General features: G+C 42.7%; 1 protein-coding gene across 12 annotated transcripts in view; it reads left to right on the top strand.

The window, feature by feature from the left end:
- The window catches only part of SPTBN1 (spectrin beta, non-erythrocytic 1), a 213265-nt gene that overhangs the window by 120416 nt on the left and 75616 nt on the right, over positions 1-17233 (top strand). The gene's annotated exons all lie outside the window — the stretch shown is intronic.

Genomic DNA, 17233 nt, shown 5'->3' with positions numbered 1-17233 from the left:
TGTATATTTTTTCCATTCCATTTCAGCTCATTAATGTTTATTCTTGTTATTTGAGATTTTGCTTACTTTGTTACCTAGCATTCAGCTGATCTTGGCATAAGTTCAGAGAATCAGCTGTTCAGCAGCTGATGTTGGTGAAATGACCTTGGACAAGTGATTTGCATCGTAGTTCTTGCTTGTTAGACACATGTTCCTGTGAGGAAATTAAAGGCCTACCAAGGAGAAGCAAACAAAAGAAAAGGTATATCCCCATGCCAAGAGAAGGAAAGCAGATCCCTCCCCAGACTCCTGCCCAGTATCCAGTACTGATGGCCATAGTTTTGATAATAGTAATTAATAGCAACTAGAACTCTTTACTTTTTAAGTATTTTGATTTACTTAGGCTGTTATAGAGAGACAGAGATGAATCGATCTTCCATTCGCTGGTTTGTTCTCCAGATGTCTGCAATAGCCAGGACTGGACCAGGCTGAAACCAGGAGCCAGAAACTCCATCTGATTCTTCCAAGTGGCTGGCAGAGGCCCAAGCACTTAGGTTATCCTCTGCTGTCTTTTCAGGTGCATTAGTAGGGAGGTGGATTGGAAGTGGAGCAGCCAGGACTTGAATTGGTGTTCTGATAGGGATACGGCATGGCCGGTGGTAGCTTAACTACCCGCTGCACCACAGTGCTGACACCCAGCTAAAACTTCTTGATACTCACCCTGTGCAAGAACTTTTTCAAGTTCTTTGCAGTATTGATTCATAGGCTCCTTGTAACATCCCTGGGAGATAAACGTCATCTCCATTTGAGGATGAGGAACCAGAGGCCCAACGGACACTTCACCCACAGATGCTCAGCTAGTCAGTGGTAGTGCTGGGGTTACAACCCCGGGCAGTCTGCCTCAGGACTCTGAATTCATACCATTTGGCTTGCATTTCCTGCAAGATGATTGAGGCCTGTGCTTTATAGACTGATGAGCATTTTGTTGGGACTTGAGCAGTGATGATTTGGTGAGAGGTGGAAATTTCTGGCTATGTTCCAGCCTTAAAGAATTCACCTAGAGCCGGCGCCGCGGCTCACTAGGCTAATCCTCCACCTAGCGGCGCCGGCACACCGGGTTCTAGTCCCAGTCAGGGCGCCGGAGTCTGTCCCAGTTGCCCCTCTTCCAGGCCAGCTCTCTGCTGTGGCCCGGGAAGGCAGTGGAGGATGGCCCAAGTGCTTGGGCCCTGCACCCCATGGGAGACCAGGAGAAGTACCTGGCTCCTGCCATCGGATCAGTGCAGTGCGCCGGGCGCGGCGGCCATTGGAGGGTGAACCAACGGCAAAGGAAGACTTTTCTCTCTGTCTCTCTCTCTCACTGTCCACTCTGCCTGTCAAAAAAAAAAAAAAAAGAATTCACCTAGGTTCTCACCCTTTTAATTGTTGGTGGCAGCACTGTCTGTTTATGCAATGTAAAATTCAAATCTTGCCTAATCTCAGGAAACTATTCCCTTTTCTCCAGTACTTTGCTGTGGTGATTCTGGTAGAGTATAAAGGAGGTCTGTGTTTTGCCAGTGTACAAAATTATTTGTACTTCTAAGAACCTGGAATGAAGAGTATTAGTATTGAAATAGAATTTTGAAGTTAAAAGTACCTTCATCAGCTGTGAGGCATTGGTTGCACAGAAGGTACCTCTGGTGTAATGTTCAAAGATGATGGCGTTACTTAGGAAAAAAAGAGTTGGGCCAAAACCCCCACATTTTAAGTTCAGATTCTTGGAGTTTGCTGATTTTGCTTGACTTTAAGCATTTTCAGCTGCTGAGCCTTTTGGTGTATTGAGGCCAAGTGGCCTTTTGTTCTATGATGTCCATGTGTGAGTAAAGTAGATAATCCCTGTTTCTGGGTTGGCTGCTGCTGCCAAGTGCAAGTGAAGACTTTCAGCTGCTCTTTGCATTTTGTTTTCAGGCCACCTTTTGGGTTTCCCCACAGTGGGTCTAAAAAGTGAAGGTTTTTCAGAGGGGCATCAGTTCATCCATACTTGTTTCTGTTTGCCATCTACTATGTTCTAAATTTAGCACCAGAGAAGCAAGTTACCTGTTTATATTTATTGTTTATTCCCCTCATCGTTCCAGAAATGATTTAACTTGGCCTCGGCGGGTGTCTCATGATGATGATGATGATGATGATGATGATGATGATGTGTGTGAGAGAGAGAGAGATGGTGACTCTGCTACTCAGAGTCTGGAATCACATGACTCATCACAGGGTTGTTGGGTTGGTGAACCCTGGGTTTGTTCTTGTCTTTGGCCTATTTGTCCAGGAAGATGTGACTTTCTTTCTTAGGAAAGCTACATGGCTAGACTGAAAGATGGCCATGTCACTACTGTAGGTCATTTTCCCAGGAAATATTTTTTGGAGGATACTTAGAGATTGGCTCTTGTATGAGTGTGTATGCTGCATATTTGCACTTTGTTCTCTTTTGATCCTAAAGCTTACTGTGGATCTGTGTAGTCAGGTGATCTTTCTCTTCACCTTTGAAGTATGCAGTGAAATGTAGGAGGAGCTACATGACAAGCACAGAGAATAAACTATGTTTTCAGTCGGCCTGTGGCAACCCACAGGTGGAAGAGCATCTCCCCAAAGACAGAGATTACACAACACAGTTACCAACTACTGTTTATTGAGACTGGCTCTTTGGAGATGACAGGCAGTGTGTCTGTTACTTATAAATCATGTAATCACAAACTAAAGCTTTCTGACAGCACTGAGACTCCCTACCTTTCACACTTACCTGTAGGGGCTGTAGCATCCTATGAGAGGCTCTTTGACTCTTTATTGTAGAGGTAGCACAGTAACCATTTCCCTGCTTACTTACAGTGGCTCTCAATGTCAGAAAGGAGGCCAGAGTTGTCGTTTCACCCTGCTTTTGAATTGAGCAGATGTTTCTGGAGTTCTGAGGAGTGCCTTTGTGAGTTCCAGTAACTCCTGACTACTGACCTTTGGGTTTTAGGGATAAGTCTTAGAAAATTGATGAGAAAGTCAGAACCGGTTTTAGCCAATGCGTTAAGACTAAAATGGCTGTATTGTTCATCTGGCCCTGCCAGTAAGTACAGTGTGACAGAGAGATCCTAAAACTGTAAAAGTAAATAGCCTACAGCAGTTAACTGTATTGACTTTGGAAACAGGTTATAAAGCCCAGTATCTGCTGAACTTGAAGGGGTGTTTCTTTTCTCCTTTCCCAGAGTAAAAGCTGCTAATGGGAACTGTTCTCTGGTGTTGCTAGGGCAAACCTGTACGACCTTCTTTATGTAAATAATTAACAGAGGAATAGTTTCGTTTACATTACAGCTCTGTATGAAGGAGGTTTCTGGGCTGATTTGGACAGCCCAGCCCCCATCCCCAGGAGGAGGGGAAAGCCAACTCTGAAAAAGCTCCAGCTTCCGACTGGGCGCAGAGAACTCTGGAAGATCCTCTTCGTGACAGTGGTGGCTGGGAGGCTGTTTTTCTTCAAAGTAAAATTCCATTTGAAGTTTACTCCGGAGTGACTTCACTACTTTGTGAGGAGAAGATTCTGGGTTTTTTTTTTTTTTTTTTTTGACAGACTATCTAGTAGTAGAGGTTAAAGGTGGCACTAGAAAGCATCAGAAACTTACCGCAAGCCAGTAACATTTAGAGACTTTGACCGACTTTGGCCGGATACTGCTTCTTCACAGACGGTTTCTTGAATGCATAAAGGACAGACTCTTCCACATGGACGGGGAAACTCGTTGAAGCACAGGCCTTGTGAATTGGGAGGGTTTATGATAGTATTGCCATCAGCTGCTTTTATGTGTGGCTGTGTTGAGGATGAGATTACAATCCTAGTGTATAGTCTCACTTTTTAACAAGAATCTTCCCTCATTGCTTGCTGACAGAATGGGAAACTTACTGTCAGTAACCAGTTACTTCTGGAAGGATTTGGGTTCCTGTTGGGCACTTGGAAAAGTCCAGCCCTAGTGGGGAGCTGAGATGAGGTATACATGTAATAAAATTTTTAAGAATTTATTTTAAATTGACAAGTCAAAATTATGTGTGTATAAATAAATATGGCGTGAACATGCTTTGCAAGATGCGTGCATTATGGAATAGCTGTTGTGATAACCCTTTTACTGTTGTTAGTGCTGGGGAGGAGGGCTTGCTCTTACTTGGGAATTCTCTGTAAGGGCCTCAGTGAGACACACAACAGTGACCAGCTGGCCTGGGACATGGCTAACCTTTGGTGCAGAGTGTGGTGTTGCTATGGAAGGAATCATGATCGGGAGTGAGCCGCCTCTGCCTCTGAGCCGGTATAGTTACTCCCAGGCTTGCGAGCCAGCCCTCAGGAATACCAGCATTCAAGCTTTGCAGGGTGGTTTTTTTTTTGTTTTTTGTTTTTTTTTTTTTTTTTGCATTTGTTTTTGCTTTGAACTTCTTATTTGCCCTGGGACCTCTTTGAGGTTAGGGTCCAACCCACAATTTAAGAAAAACTGTCCCAGGCCTGAGCTAATAACAGGAGTAAAAACCTTCTCCCCTTGTCATTATTGTTTCCTCCTCACTGACTAATTAGCCAGCTGCTGCTGGTCTCATTAAACTTCATTATTCCCGAGCATCTGTCTATAGGAACTGCCTCCAGATAAAAAGAGGAAGCTCAGCTAAACATTTTTGTTGCTGCTGCTAATTACCCCCAAGCTATACCTTTTTCTTGTTAATTAATTGCTCTGCTTGCCTCCAAATCCTATCGAAGAACTTTCCCTGTGCCAGAGAGCAGGCAGTTCACACTTCCTGGACTGCAGACATGCTGGTTGGGGCATGGGGTGTGTGTAATTATTAGGGGCAAAAATGGGGTGGCTGTGGAAGCCAAGAAAAGGAAAAACACATCTGGAAATCAGGCTGTGTGTAACCTTGACTTGTTCAAAGCCTTCAGTATCTATACTGATCTTTTTCTCAAATGGATGCAATGGTGAATTTTTTCATCTGTTTTTCAAGATACATGGAGCAAAACAACTGCAAAGCTAGCTTTCTTGACCCACTGGTTCCAGAGTCTAGGGAAGCAGTATTAATTAGCTTTCCTCACCCACTGCCTACGATAACATTATTAATAGGGGTTAGGGTGGGAGAGACTGAGGGATGTTTCGCTTTGGCTAAAGGTCACCCTTGAACTAGATGTCAGCTTAAGGCCTGGATTGGTGGTAGCAGAGTAAGAACAGCTCGCTTGGTGCAAGGTGAATCACGCTCCTCCCCGGTATGAGGCAGGAGAGAAGGGCACCTCCCTTGAAGGGGCTGGCAGAGAGAAACTGATGAACTTGAAAGGACAGTTGGAACTATGGTGCATTCTTTCTGATGAGGGCCTTGTCACTGAATAATGTAAAACCTCTGTTTATGGAATGTCAGGAATTAAGGTTACCTGTGTGTTACATTAAATCAGTGTGTTGTGATTCGGTGGCGGCGGAGGACTTACCCAGCACTTGGACTTGAACCCCATTTTGTCTCCATGGCATCCTAAGGTCCTTGCTAGTGTCAGCATCGCTAGCGTAGTGGGGGCTGTGCAGTCAGACCTGGGACTGCTCTTGCTGTAATGGTGGGCAGCTCACTGCTCCTCTGCAGACAAGGATGATGCACACAATGGTGATGAGAATTAGATGAGTTTTAATGAAGTGCTTGGAAGAATGTCTGGCCCTAGTAAGCTCTCAGTAAATCTAGACTATGGGAGTGGATTTGGGAGAAGATGATTTAACCCTTTCATTATGAAGGATCAAGTTCAGAGCGCTTCCTGTTTGTGTAGCTGAAACTGGTAGATCTCTGATCTTACCCCATGGCTAATTGGTGATACCACCCAGACTCAAACCTCAGCTATGAAGCTTTGACCTCTTGACTCACCTCTGGTCACTTAGGCCCAGAGTGCTTTACTGGGGCCTCTCTTACCACCTGTTCCCATGCAAGGTAATTACCTGTTGATGAAGCTGCTGTCTCATCCAGCTGTAAGCTCCTGCACCTTTGCTTATTTCCCATTGTGCACTACAGCAATCCAAATACTTCTTAAGAATAGAATTTGCTTTTATTGTAGATGAAATCTGAGGTGAAACCCCAGTAAATCATGGATATAAAATGAGAGTTTTTCTGACTAAAGTGCAGGTGAGAATGTATTTGACCTCTGTACTTCTGCTTTGCTCCATTGCATTGCTTGCTGGGAACATGTTTCGTAACTGCTACCCTGGCATCTGGTAGTTCTCAGTATTTCTTCAATGAATATATATATATTAATTAAAATCCTCAGTGACCCCATCTGTGAATGGGAAATACTGGATTGGGCATTTAGCCTAGCAGTGAAAACACTTGAGTCCCACATTAGAGTGCATGAGTTTGGTTTATAGCTCTGGCTTCCTGCCAGTGCACACCCTGTGATGCAGCAGCGATGGTACAAGTAATTGGGTTCCTGCCACCCATGTGGGAGACCTGGATTGAGTTCCCAGTGCCTGGCCGTGGCTCAGTTCTGGCCATTGAGGCTAGTTGGGGAGAGTGAACCAAGCGGATAGAAGCTAATTCTTTTTTGTTTTTCTCCCTCGCTGTCTCCCTTGTGCTGTTTGCCTGTGAAATAATAACATTTTTGAAAAGGAAATACTAATATTTATTTGCTGTATTAAACTTGTAAGTTTTTTAGAAGGTTAAATATTAACTTAGTATTCTCCAGAAGAAAGAAGTGGAAATTTAGGGTGGCATTTTATTTATTTTAGAGTATTCATTGAAGACAGCAATTTGCATATGACCTTTTATGGTGCCTTGGAAGAATTTATTTTCTTCCACGGTGTGCCCTTTTTATTCTTTTGCATCCATCTCAACCCCATTGGTAAATTCTCTTAGCAAATAGAAATGAGTTGCATGTTTCCTCCTCAAATAGAAATGCCTTGAAATTTTTCAAAATTTACATATGTTCATTTAGCAAAACCTAAAAAGAAAAAAAGTTTAAAGCAGTGCAGAAATACAGAAGTAGAAATGCTTTAGTCTTTGCATCTACTCCCGTTGAGATAATTACAGTTAATAGTTTAGAAAAATTTCTCCCATACCTTGTATGTTTAAATATATACTGTTCTGTAAGGAGCCCTTTCATTCAGGAATACGTATGGCCATCTTTGTGAACCTCAATACTGCAGCATTTTCTTACTCTTTTTGATGCGTTCATACTATTACATATGGCTGCCCCATATTTTAATTATTCAACCAGTTAATGTTTAGTTGGTTCTAGTCTCTTCTGTTTTTCTGTTGTTGCTGCTCCTTTTTGTAATTATTTTAAAAATCTGGTGCGCATTCTGTACATCCTTATGTTCTTGCACAACAAGTATTTCTAGAAAGTAAATACCTCTATAGATGTTACTGGTGGGGGAAGTACATACATTAAATTTCAGTGTTGCCACTTGTCCTCCCACTAGTTGCATGTGCTTGTTTCTACATGCCTTTGTAAGTGAAAGGATTTGTCTTTCAAGTATAAGGAACAGGGTCATAGTTTATTTTCACCTACTTCTACCTAGTCCTCAAAGCAGAATTTCCTGCTATCTGCCACCCCAGCCAAACATCAGTGAGCCTCCCGCCCTTCCCTTCCAGATCCAAGATTACTATCTTTATAGTGCCTGTTGAGGAGAAACAGTCACAGTCTTCATTAAGCAATAAAATGCCCCCAAGAACAAATCAGCTAAAGAACAATGGGCTTCCTAGGCTGTATCTAGGTAACTGGCAATAATATCCCTCCTGCACAACAGGGTTGGCTTACCCTCTCCCCACCCCACTTCCAAACTGGCAAAGCTACAAACAGTTAGGTCCCCACACCTGTTGGAAGCACCTGACTTTGTGGAGGAGATAAAGGCTTGTGTGTGCAGGTGGGGGCCCTCCATATGAGTGCACATTCTCGAATCTTTTGAAGATCTGTGTTCTGTTTTGTGTGAGGAGAGTTGCGCCGAAGTTCAGCAACAGGTTGAAGTTCCCAAATCAAGTAGACCAACAGCAAGACTGATTTATTTTGTTCTGAGCTTTCTTTTTGCACTTGAAAACAGTCAAATATAGGTACATGACCAGTTGTATTTACTTTTAAGTTAGTTAATTTTATTTATTTGAAAGGCAAACAGAGATACAGAGATCTCCTATCCACCAGTTCATCCCACAATTCCCATAATGGCTGGAGCTGAACCAGGCAGGCCAAATCCAAGAGCCCAGAGCTCTATTCAGGTCTCCCAGTTTCATGGCAGGGAAACAACTACTTGATGCATCGCTTGCTGCCTCCCAGGGTCTGTAATTAGTATGAGCTGGAATTGGAACTCAAACCCAATCACTCCTTTATGGGATGCTGGTGCTCCAAGCCGTGTTTTGATTGATGAGCCAAATACACACCCCAGATGACCAGTTTTAAGCCAGGATGAGTTGGTATGATCCAGCTCATGCATTGTCTTCTATAACCGTGGGCTTTAAAGCTTTGAATAGTGGTTCTATTAATGAGAAAGAGGTTTTTATCTCTTAAAAAGACACTAATATAAACTTTGTGATGGATCCCATGGCACCACTGTACTTGCTGACTAAGGTCACCACAAGGGGTTGAATCCAAGGTCATTTCTTCCTCTTTCATTAAAACAAGGCAATGTACATTGTGTACTTATAAGATCTGGCCGCCAAAACTCTGTACTATTTGGCTTTGAAAGAAATCTTGTGTAATCATTTATCTATGGGTGAGGTTGGGGAAAGCCACAAAGGAAGTTAGCAGAACTGTTTTTCAGTATTCAAGCATGCATGTAGTGACTTTCTCCTTTTTATTTTAAGATATCTTTATAATAGCTAAATGGTAATTGAACATACATATACACACATGTATACACACACACATATCAGTTACCTTGTGCTGTGTCTTCTTAAGGAGTCAGATGTTTTCTGCTCGACTTCCCAGTGTCTTCAGACTAGTTGCTCAATAAGTGGTTGCCCACTAGCCGATTGACCAACCCCAAGAGGACAGAAACAACCGGAGACTGTCATGGCTAGATGTGGGGTATGAATGTGTTTTAACATTTCCTGTTCTGTGTCGAATAATTTTTCAGGCAATGGAATAGTTGGCTGATTTAGATTTAAATATCATCTTGGATTTAGTTTGGAGCCTATCATTCAATGAATTATTTCCTGAATGAAAATTACTCAGGTTTTGGTCTGATACAGTGGAAATGTTAGTTTTAAACAGAAAATAATGCTAAGCTGTAGAGCTCCGTAGTATAGTCCAGGGAGCTAGCTGCTCACCATTATAAAACTATACATTTAACTTTTAAAATCTTGCCACAACTGTTAGTTATAACTAACTGTTAGTTATTCTCTGTGATACCTTGGATTATCTTAGATGGAAGCTTCCATAATTAAGGAGTTATTATGTCAGCACTGTACTGTGAAAAGTTGACAGCTTTGTGTGGTGGCCTTTAGGTCTTTGACTTTGTCCTCCATTTTTGTCTGTGTATCTCTCTGACTTTAAACAAAAGAATCCCTCAGACCTTAGCTCTTTGGATTAATGCATTATAGTTAACTTTGATATCCTCATAAATCAGAGAGCTGTCAGAAACACTGATGAGCAGCTGGCAGTTATCTCTGGTTGTCAACATCGGCTTCTCTGAGCATCTATGTGGAAACCTTGCGGCAGAGCAGAATTCTTATATCTTTTTTTTTTTTTTTTGGACAGGCAGAGTGGATAGTGAGAGAGACACAGAGAGAAAGATCTTCCTTTTCCATTGGTTCACTCCCCCAATGGCCGCTGCGGCCGGCGCATCGTGCTGATCCGAAGCCAGGAGCCAGGTGCCTCTCCTGGTCTCCCATGGGGTGCAGGGCCCAAGCACTTGGGCCATCCTCCACTGCACTCCCGGGCCACAGCAGAGAGCTGGATTGGAAGAGGAGCAACCGGGACAGAATCCGGCACCCCGACTGGGACTAGAACCTGGTGTGCCGACGCTGCAGGCAGAGGATTAGCCTATTGAGCTGAGGCGCCAGCTGAATTCTTATATCTTGAATGTCTGATGATAATGTGACCCATGTGTGTAAAAGAAAGTTCTGTTGCTCCTCTGCAGTTTACCCTAATATTTTTGACTGTAAGAATTCTGGAGACCCTTAGAGGATTGAAAATTAGAAGCAAGGGGTCAAGGTACACACTCTGTGATTTTAATATACTGACTCAGATGACCTACATTGCTGTCTAGTAGTTGCATGAGAAAACAGTAAATTTAAATTCTCCCTACCTCCACTTAATCTCAAGGCTCCTTTTAGCCCTTGAAAATGAAATGCAGGATTTCCTCCATACTGCTGATTTTCTGTGCCATATGATGTACTGGTTTACAACATAATATTTACTGTTTCTTTTATACCACACAGACATCCCCCTCCTTCATACACACACATGTACCACAGTTAAACTACTTTCAGAAAGTCTTCTCTTTAGCATACGCATTATGGTTGTTGCCCTTTAAAATTCTTTGATAGTTTTAGTCCGTATTCCTATTAACACTCTGCCATATAAGTTTAATAAGGAAATGGTATCTGTTTAGTTCCAAGCTTTTTGTAACATTTAGGGATATTAGAAGTTACCTTAAGATTATCTTGGACTTAATGTTTTTTAGTCTGCTTCCGGGGAGGAATGGAGGGGTGTGTGTGTGTGTGTGTTTGTGTGTGTTTGTGTATGTGTGTGTGCATGCGCCTGTGTGCTGGATCCAAAGAAGAACCCAACCAAGGAGCCCGAGACCTAGGCGGAGGGGGTAGGAGCCTGGAGTTTGAGCCTGTGGTGCTCACCATGGTTTGTGAGCTCTCCTAATGGTTGAGATGTCACACTGTCAGTGCCAAGGCAGCCAGATTGACACTTTGGAGCTGAGAAGGGAAGGAGGCCCTGAGTTCACCCCGTTGCCTGACCTGGTATGTGGACAGAGTCCAAGGAACATGATTTACAGAACATGCATGTGGCTGCTGAACACCTACCTGGTTACATGTTTAATAGTGAAATTTCAAGTGGAGCTGGCATCATAGCGTAGCAGGTTCAGGCATCCCATATGGGTGCCAGTTCATGTCCTGGCTGCTCCATTTCCAATCCAGCTCCCAGCTAATGTGCCTGGAAAAATGGTGGAAGATGACCCAAGTGTTTTGGCCCCTGCCACCCATGTGGGAGACCTGAATGAAGCTGCTGGCTCCTGGCTATGGCCTGCCCAGCCCTGGTCATTAAGGCCATCTGGGAAGTGAACCAGCAGATCGCAGGTCTCTCTCTTCTCCTCTCTTCTCCTCTCTTCTCCTCTCTTCTCCTCTCTCTCCTCTCTCTCCTCTCTCTCCTCTCTCTCCTCTCTCTCCTCTCTCTCCTCTCTCTCCTCTCTTATCGCTCTCTTCTCTCTGTAGCTCTTGAAATAATAATTTTTAAAAAAAAATTCAAAGTGGAACCTGATGCAGTACCTTGATGATAGCAAGCACTCACTGCATACTTGCTAAGCTGATTTTGATTTGCAAATGAAGTCCAACAAGTGGGATGTAGGACCAATGACATTACAGAAATGTCTTAAACCAGGAAATGGCCAACTTTGCCTGTGAAAGGGCCAGACAGTAAGTATGTTAGGCTTGGCTAGCTACCTCTGCTGGCCACTTTGGTTCTCCATGGTGTATTCTCCTCCTCCTCCTCCTCCTCCTCCTCCTCTCTCCACTCCTCCTTCTCAAGTCCCAGGTTATGTAAAAAGAGGCTATAAGCCAGAGTTTGCTGACCTGCATGTATGTGTGTGGGTACAAACTGTTGGAATCTTTACTTAGTATAGAGTTGGTCTTCTGTATATAAAAATAATTAAAAATGAATCTTAATGAAGAATGGGAGGGGAGAGGGAATAGGAGATGGAATGGGAGTGGTGGTGGAAGGGCAGGTATGGAGAGAAGAACCACTATATTCCTAAAGCTATATCTATGAAATTTGCATTCATTAAATAAAAGCTTTTAAAAAAAGCTGCAGAATCAAAATTCAGGAGCTCTGAGAGCAGGAAATGAGGCTGCAGCTGGGGGGACACAAGGGTGGAACCTATGGGGCTTAGACCTTGAGGGAGGGGTTTGAGGAAGAACAGGGAGTAAAAAAAAAATGACCTGTGTGTGCAAGCTGTTGAAATCTTAGTATAGAGTTGGTCTTCTGTATATAAAGTTAATTAAAAATGAATCTTAATGAAGAATGGGATAGGAAAGGGAGTAGGAGGTAGGATGGGAATTGGGGTGGGAGGGTGGTTATAGGGGGGAAGAACCACTGTATTCCTAAAGTTGTACCTATGAAATTTGCATTCATTAAGTAAAAGCTTTTAAAAAAAATTAAAAATGACCTACGATAGAGAGCCATGATATTTTTTTTCCCACATTGCTTTGGGGCAGTAATGTTGGGTTCCCTGGACAGTGACTGGAGCTTTGTGATACTTGAGGGCTCAGAGGGATATGGATTCTAATCCCAGGAATGCCTTTGCTCTCAGCTTGCCTCAGGTGCATCACTAAAAACTTTTGTGTGCTTTGGTTTCCTTACTTGGTTATAAATATGTCGTAATAACAAGATAAAGTTCATTGAGATGCATAGGAACAGAAAACTTCACCCATTCTCCTGATGCTCCCTGGCTACAGCTCCAGGTCATTTCCTGCCAGAATGTGCTGTATAGATGGCCAATGACAGTGTCCCAGGACTGTGGGTGATTGTGCTTCCTGTGTATGGAGGCAGCTTTGTAGTGTTCCACCCATTTTCATCCAAATTCAATGGATTTTTTCTCATAAGGATCTGTTTCTGTTTCTTTACCGTGTTTTTTCCCCTCCTGGTTTTGATACTTTGCTGTGATATTAATTCATACTGGTCCTTACCTTAGCTCCCAAAGAGGGAGTTATATTACACTGCGCATTTGTTTCATAGTAGGCCCCCTGCCATTACCTGATCCCCTCTGATCTTGGCTTCTTAGGGATTATGACTTGAAGGGGCTCACCATGAAGTGTCAGCATGACCGGGAGGTGGGACCCAGGGAACATGGTGGACTTTCTCAGGTCATTACTGTCTCTTCTCAGAGGCTCTGCAAGTACCGGGGTTTCCACACTGGTAAATTGGGGCTTATATGCTTCTCAAAAGAAAGACACTTTGTAAGCTGTAGGCAGGGACTGCTCGACTGATGAGAACCATAGGTGCAAGGTTGTATGGAGTTCATAGTTGGTTTTACAGTATGCATATTGGACTGTAGGCATTAGTAAGGAATTGTGTATTTCCCACATGCACATTTAGACACAGATATTTATATGTGTTTTGTACATGAAGTGGGTTAAACTGGTAGGAAAACTATTTTAACTCCAGTTCTATTTATATACAGATCTGCAAACATGAATTAAAGGCCTCCAGATTAATCCTTCACAGGGAGGCCTTCAGTCAAAAGATTAGTTTCCTTCCTCTTGCTGTCTCAAGATAACAGTTTGAGTCTCCATTATCAATGCAGCCAGTTGCCTGTTACCGGTTTCCTGCTCTGTGTATTTTGCATGTCGCCCATGGGAAATGATTTATTTATTTTTCCAAGTTCTAAGGCACATAGGAGACTCCACCCCCACTGAATTCTTTTGTTTTCAATTAGTTTTATTTTTAAAATTGTTTCTGAATAATTCAAGAATTGAACTTTAGTGACTAATTTGCTAAAATTGACATGTAGAAGTCTTGTGACAACTGGAATGTTTGGATGCTGTTAAAATAATGCTATAATATGTTGTAAATACATCCTTGTATATTTTTCAGCTTCACTCTACTGTCCAGATACAGGGTGGTAATTTTACCTTTCCTCCCACGATGAAAAAACAACATAAAAGCTTATAAGATTGTTTTTATGTTGTCTTTGGATCTTTTTGAATCTGAAAAACAGCACTAAATTTCATTTTTATATTTCAGACATTAAGGAACAGATCCAAGAATGTTGAATTATAAAAAATTTTTAGTGCCAGGCAGTGATAATATATAATTTCTTCAGGACCTATCTGTAGATTTGAAGTTTCTCTCCGCCTCAACCATATCAGCAGGACCACCAGCAAAGATTATCGAGAGCCTGTTTCTTGGGCTCTGGAGGTTTGCTGATTTATTCAACAAATGTTCAGTTTGCACCACCTCTCAGTCAGGTGTGTGCCAAGGCTGTCAACAGGTATAGAATTGGGCCTGTGCCCTTGAGGCAGTTGTCTGATTGAGGAGATAAGGCTCAGGATACACAATAAAAAGATAAAAGACCACATCCCATTAAATAATGATTGCTGGCCCTCAATAGGAGAATAGGAGAAGGCCTCTTAAAAGAGCTACTCTGGAAGCAAGCATTTAGGCTAGCAGTTAAGATGTCAGCTTCCTGTTAATGCAGACCCTGGGAGGCAGCAGGTAAAGACACAAGTAGTTGGGTTCCTGCCTAAGGAAGACCTGGATTGAGTTCCTGGCTCCCATTGTTGCCCCAGCCCTGGCCCTGGGAACTCCTTCTGCCTTTGTCTCTCCCTCTTACAAAAAAATTTTTTTTGAATAAATAAAAAAATAAAACTAGCTTTGGCTTGAGTCTTAATAGAAGGGAAAGAGAAGAGAAAGTAACTTGCAAGTGAGAAGAGTGGTGCGAGCAAAGGTGGGGAAAAGGGATGAGCAAGGAGAGTGTGCTGAGCATGAGGAATAAGACCTGCTGGAGTAGAACATAAAGGTGGTGTGTCAGGGAAGCTCCCACGTGGAGCTGGTGCCATAGGAGAGCTGCTTGGGACTCTTGAATGCCAGCCTCAGAGATTTGGGCTGGGGGCCACACAAAGTTTTGGGGCAGTGATGCAACTTTGAAAAACCACTGTTTGGGGAAGATGCCTATGGCAGTGATGTTTCAGGTTGATTAGAATGGGGAGAGAGGCACTTAGGTCATTGATGGTGGATGTTTCCCCAGCTAGACTTCCAGTGGAGGACAAGAGATCTGATATTGAAGACATGGGGTTCTATATAAAGTATTGGAGCTGATTAATACTTTAAATTTCAGATTAATCAACTAGCTACTACACAATATTATCTACTTAAATATTCAGTTTTGAGGATATATTCTAGGGTGATAGCTTCATCTCTTCTATTATTTCAGTTTCCATCTTTGTAATGCCTTTCCCAGTTTGAACTGAGGGCTTCAAACCTAACAGTTTTGGCTATACAAAGAAAAAACTACATGGTTGCAGTTTCTTATTTACAGTAGGCCCTTGTGTTAGCACAACTATAGACAAACCTGATAGTAAACATACACAGGTAAGACCCACAGACTACTCGAAAATAGAAAAATTGTTCTCCTAAACCAGATATGAATTTGGTCTCTGAGGGAGTAATGAATTGAGTCTTTTGACAGTTCTCATTTCGTCTCCCTTACTTTCCCTTGAAAGATGTTCCATGGCTTTAGCCCTTCCTGCGTCCCTGGCCCCCATCCCTTTCCATCAGCCACAAATGTGGCATCTGGTGAATGTGGTTGGGTTTAGCACTCTGTGCAGAAGCTATTGCAGAGAGATGGTGTATACTCATTTCCATGACACAGTTCCCTTTGGTTCATCAGAGTTATTTCTGTGTCCTGTAACTTGACTCATGCTAACAGTGTTCGTTTTTCCAGTTGCAGCAAATTCTCCAGAATGCAATCTTCTGATATTGATACTAGTCATTCCCTAAAAAGAAAAGAAGTAGAGTATGTGCCTCAAGAAGGAGACAGTGATGGAGAGGTGTTCATAGCCCTTCAGTTTCATCATTAAACTGTTCTGTTTCTCTGCTCCCTCCAAACACCTCATCCCCCTTTACCAAGACATCTTCTGAAAACTTCAGTTCGTTGAAACCAAATAACAAATTATAGTAAATCGAGGCACTCAGAGGAGAAGGTGTACCTGTGCATCATCCTTCCTCTCACCTGCCTGAAATGTAGGAGAGACCAAGCCACGACCAGGAGCCCCAGCCCTGCCACTGCTAGCTGGTAATGCTGAGCAACACATAAGGCACTGAGCCCTGGGCTTTGCCAGAGAGAATTCTTACATCCCACCTACCTGAAAGTTGCCCTGTTTGAGCATTGAGAAAATATAAATTGCTGTTCAGGTATGCAATGATGTTGTTGCAGACATATGCCTTACAAAATTCCTTTTGCAAGAATGAAAAAAAAAATGTATTTGCCAGAGGAAATAATAATAGGATTTCACTTATCATTCACTTCTGCCAGGGATCAGAAGCCAACCTAAATGTTGCTACTCACTTGAGGGGTAGGTTTTTTTATCTGCTTCTCAGTAGTTGTCTCTGACCAGTTGTTGGCTCATTTGTCTCTGAGCCTGTAGATTAACTGAGTCTTCACACTTGGAACCAGTTCTAGTTCCCAGGCTTTGAGGATTGCCAGGACAATGTGGTATAATTTGTGGTTCTGAAAAATAGCATTAGGAGCTCTTCTTCCTGTTTCCCACCTCTACATCACCAACTCCTCCTCCCTTGGTTCTTCTTGCTCTTTCTTCACTTAATTTTCTAATTTTCCTATCTCTGGGCATCAAGGGCTGCAACTGGGTTGTACTGGTAGATCTCTGATGTCCAGGCTGCTATGAGGTGGTATCCTCAGGTTACATTTTGAGTTCCACTTTGTGATACCACGTTGGATAGTCATTGCAAAGGGAGCAGCAGTGAGAAGGGCTTAAACCTTTAGACTTTTACATGGAGGAGTGAGGAGATCTACTTTCTGTAGCCACAGTGCGCCTTAGAGTTAGGATGGTTTTGATAACGATACCAGCCCAAAACTTACGAAAATTTTATCCAGCCATGGAACAGACCCTTTGACATGTGGAATGGATGACTGTGGATCATGGATCCTAGAAGTGTGATTTGTTTTCTTCTTGTGCATGAGACATAGTGCTGAGCATGGCATAGTGCTGAGAACCTGGATTCTAAACTCAGCCTGCCAGAGGGTGACTTTTTCTTACCCCATAGGGCAGTCATGAGGATTCCAAAGTACTTACAGCATTGCTTTGGACATAACAAGTGCTCAGTGAATGCTGTTATTCTAATCAAAAAACAAAAGCAATTTTCTTTGTGCGGAACTATCAGACAACCTTCTTTCTGCCATGTACATGCACATTTAGTTTTTTCTCTTTAGGGATTTTTTTAATAGGTCACCCAGCTGTTGGAGATAGGATTTTCACTTTTGAAAGAAAGTTGTTATATATGACTTCTAAAATCTTGTCCAACCCTGAGATTGTGATTTTAATTTTCTCCAGTGGTGTGGGTTGATGAGAATGT

This window comes from Oryctolagus cuniculus, chromosome 2, assembly GCF_051225735.1.
Source record: "Oryctolagus cuniculus isolate XC-2025 breed Fujian yellow rabbit chromosome 2, ASM5122573v1, whole genome shotgun sequence".
NCBI classification, from domain to species: domain Eukaryota; kingdom Metazoa; phylum Chordata; class Mammalia; order Lagomorpha; family Leporidae; genus Oryctolagus; species Oryctolagus cuniculus.
The sequence above is the reverse complement of the archived record's forward strand: the minus strand, read 5'-3'. Positions and strand labels throughout refer to the sequence as shown.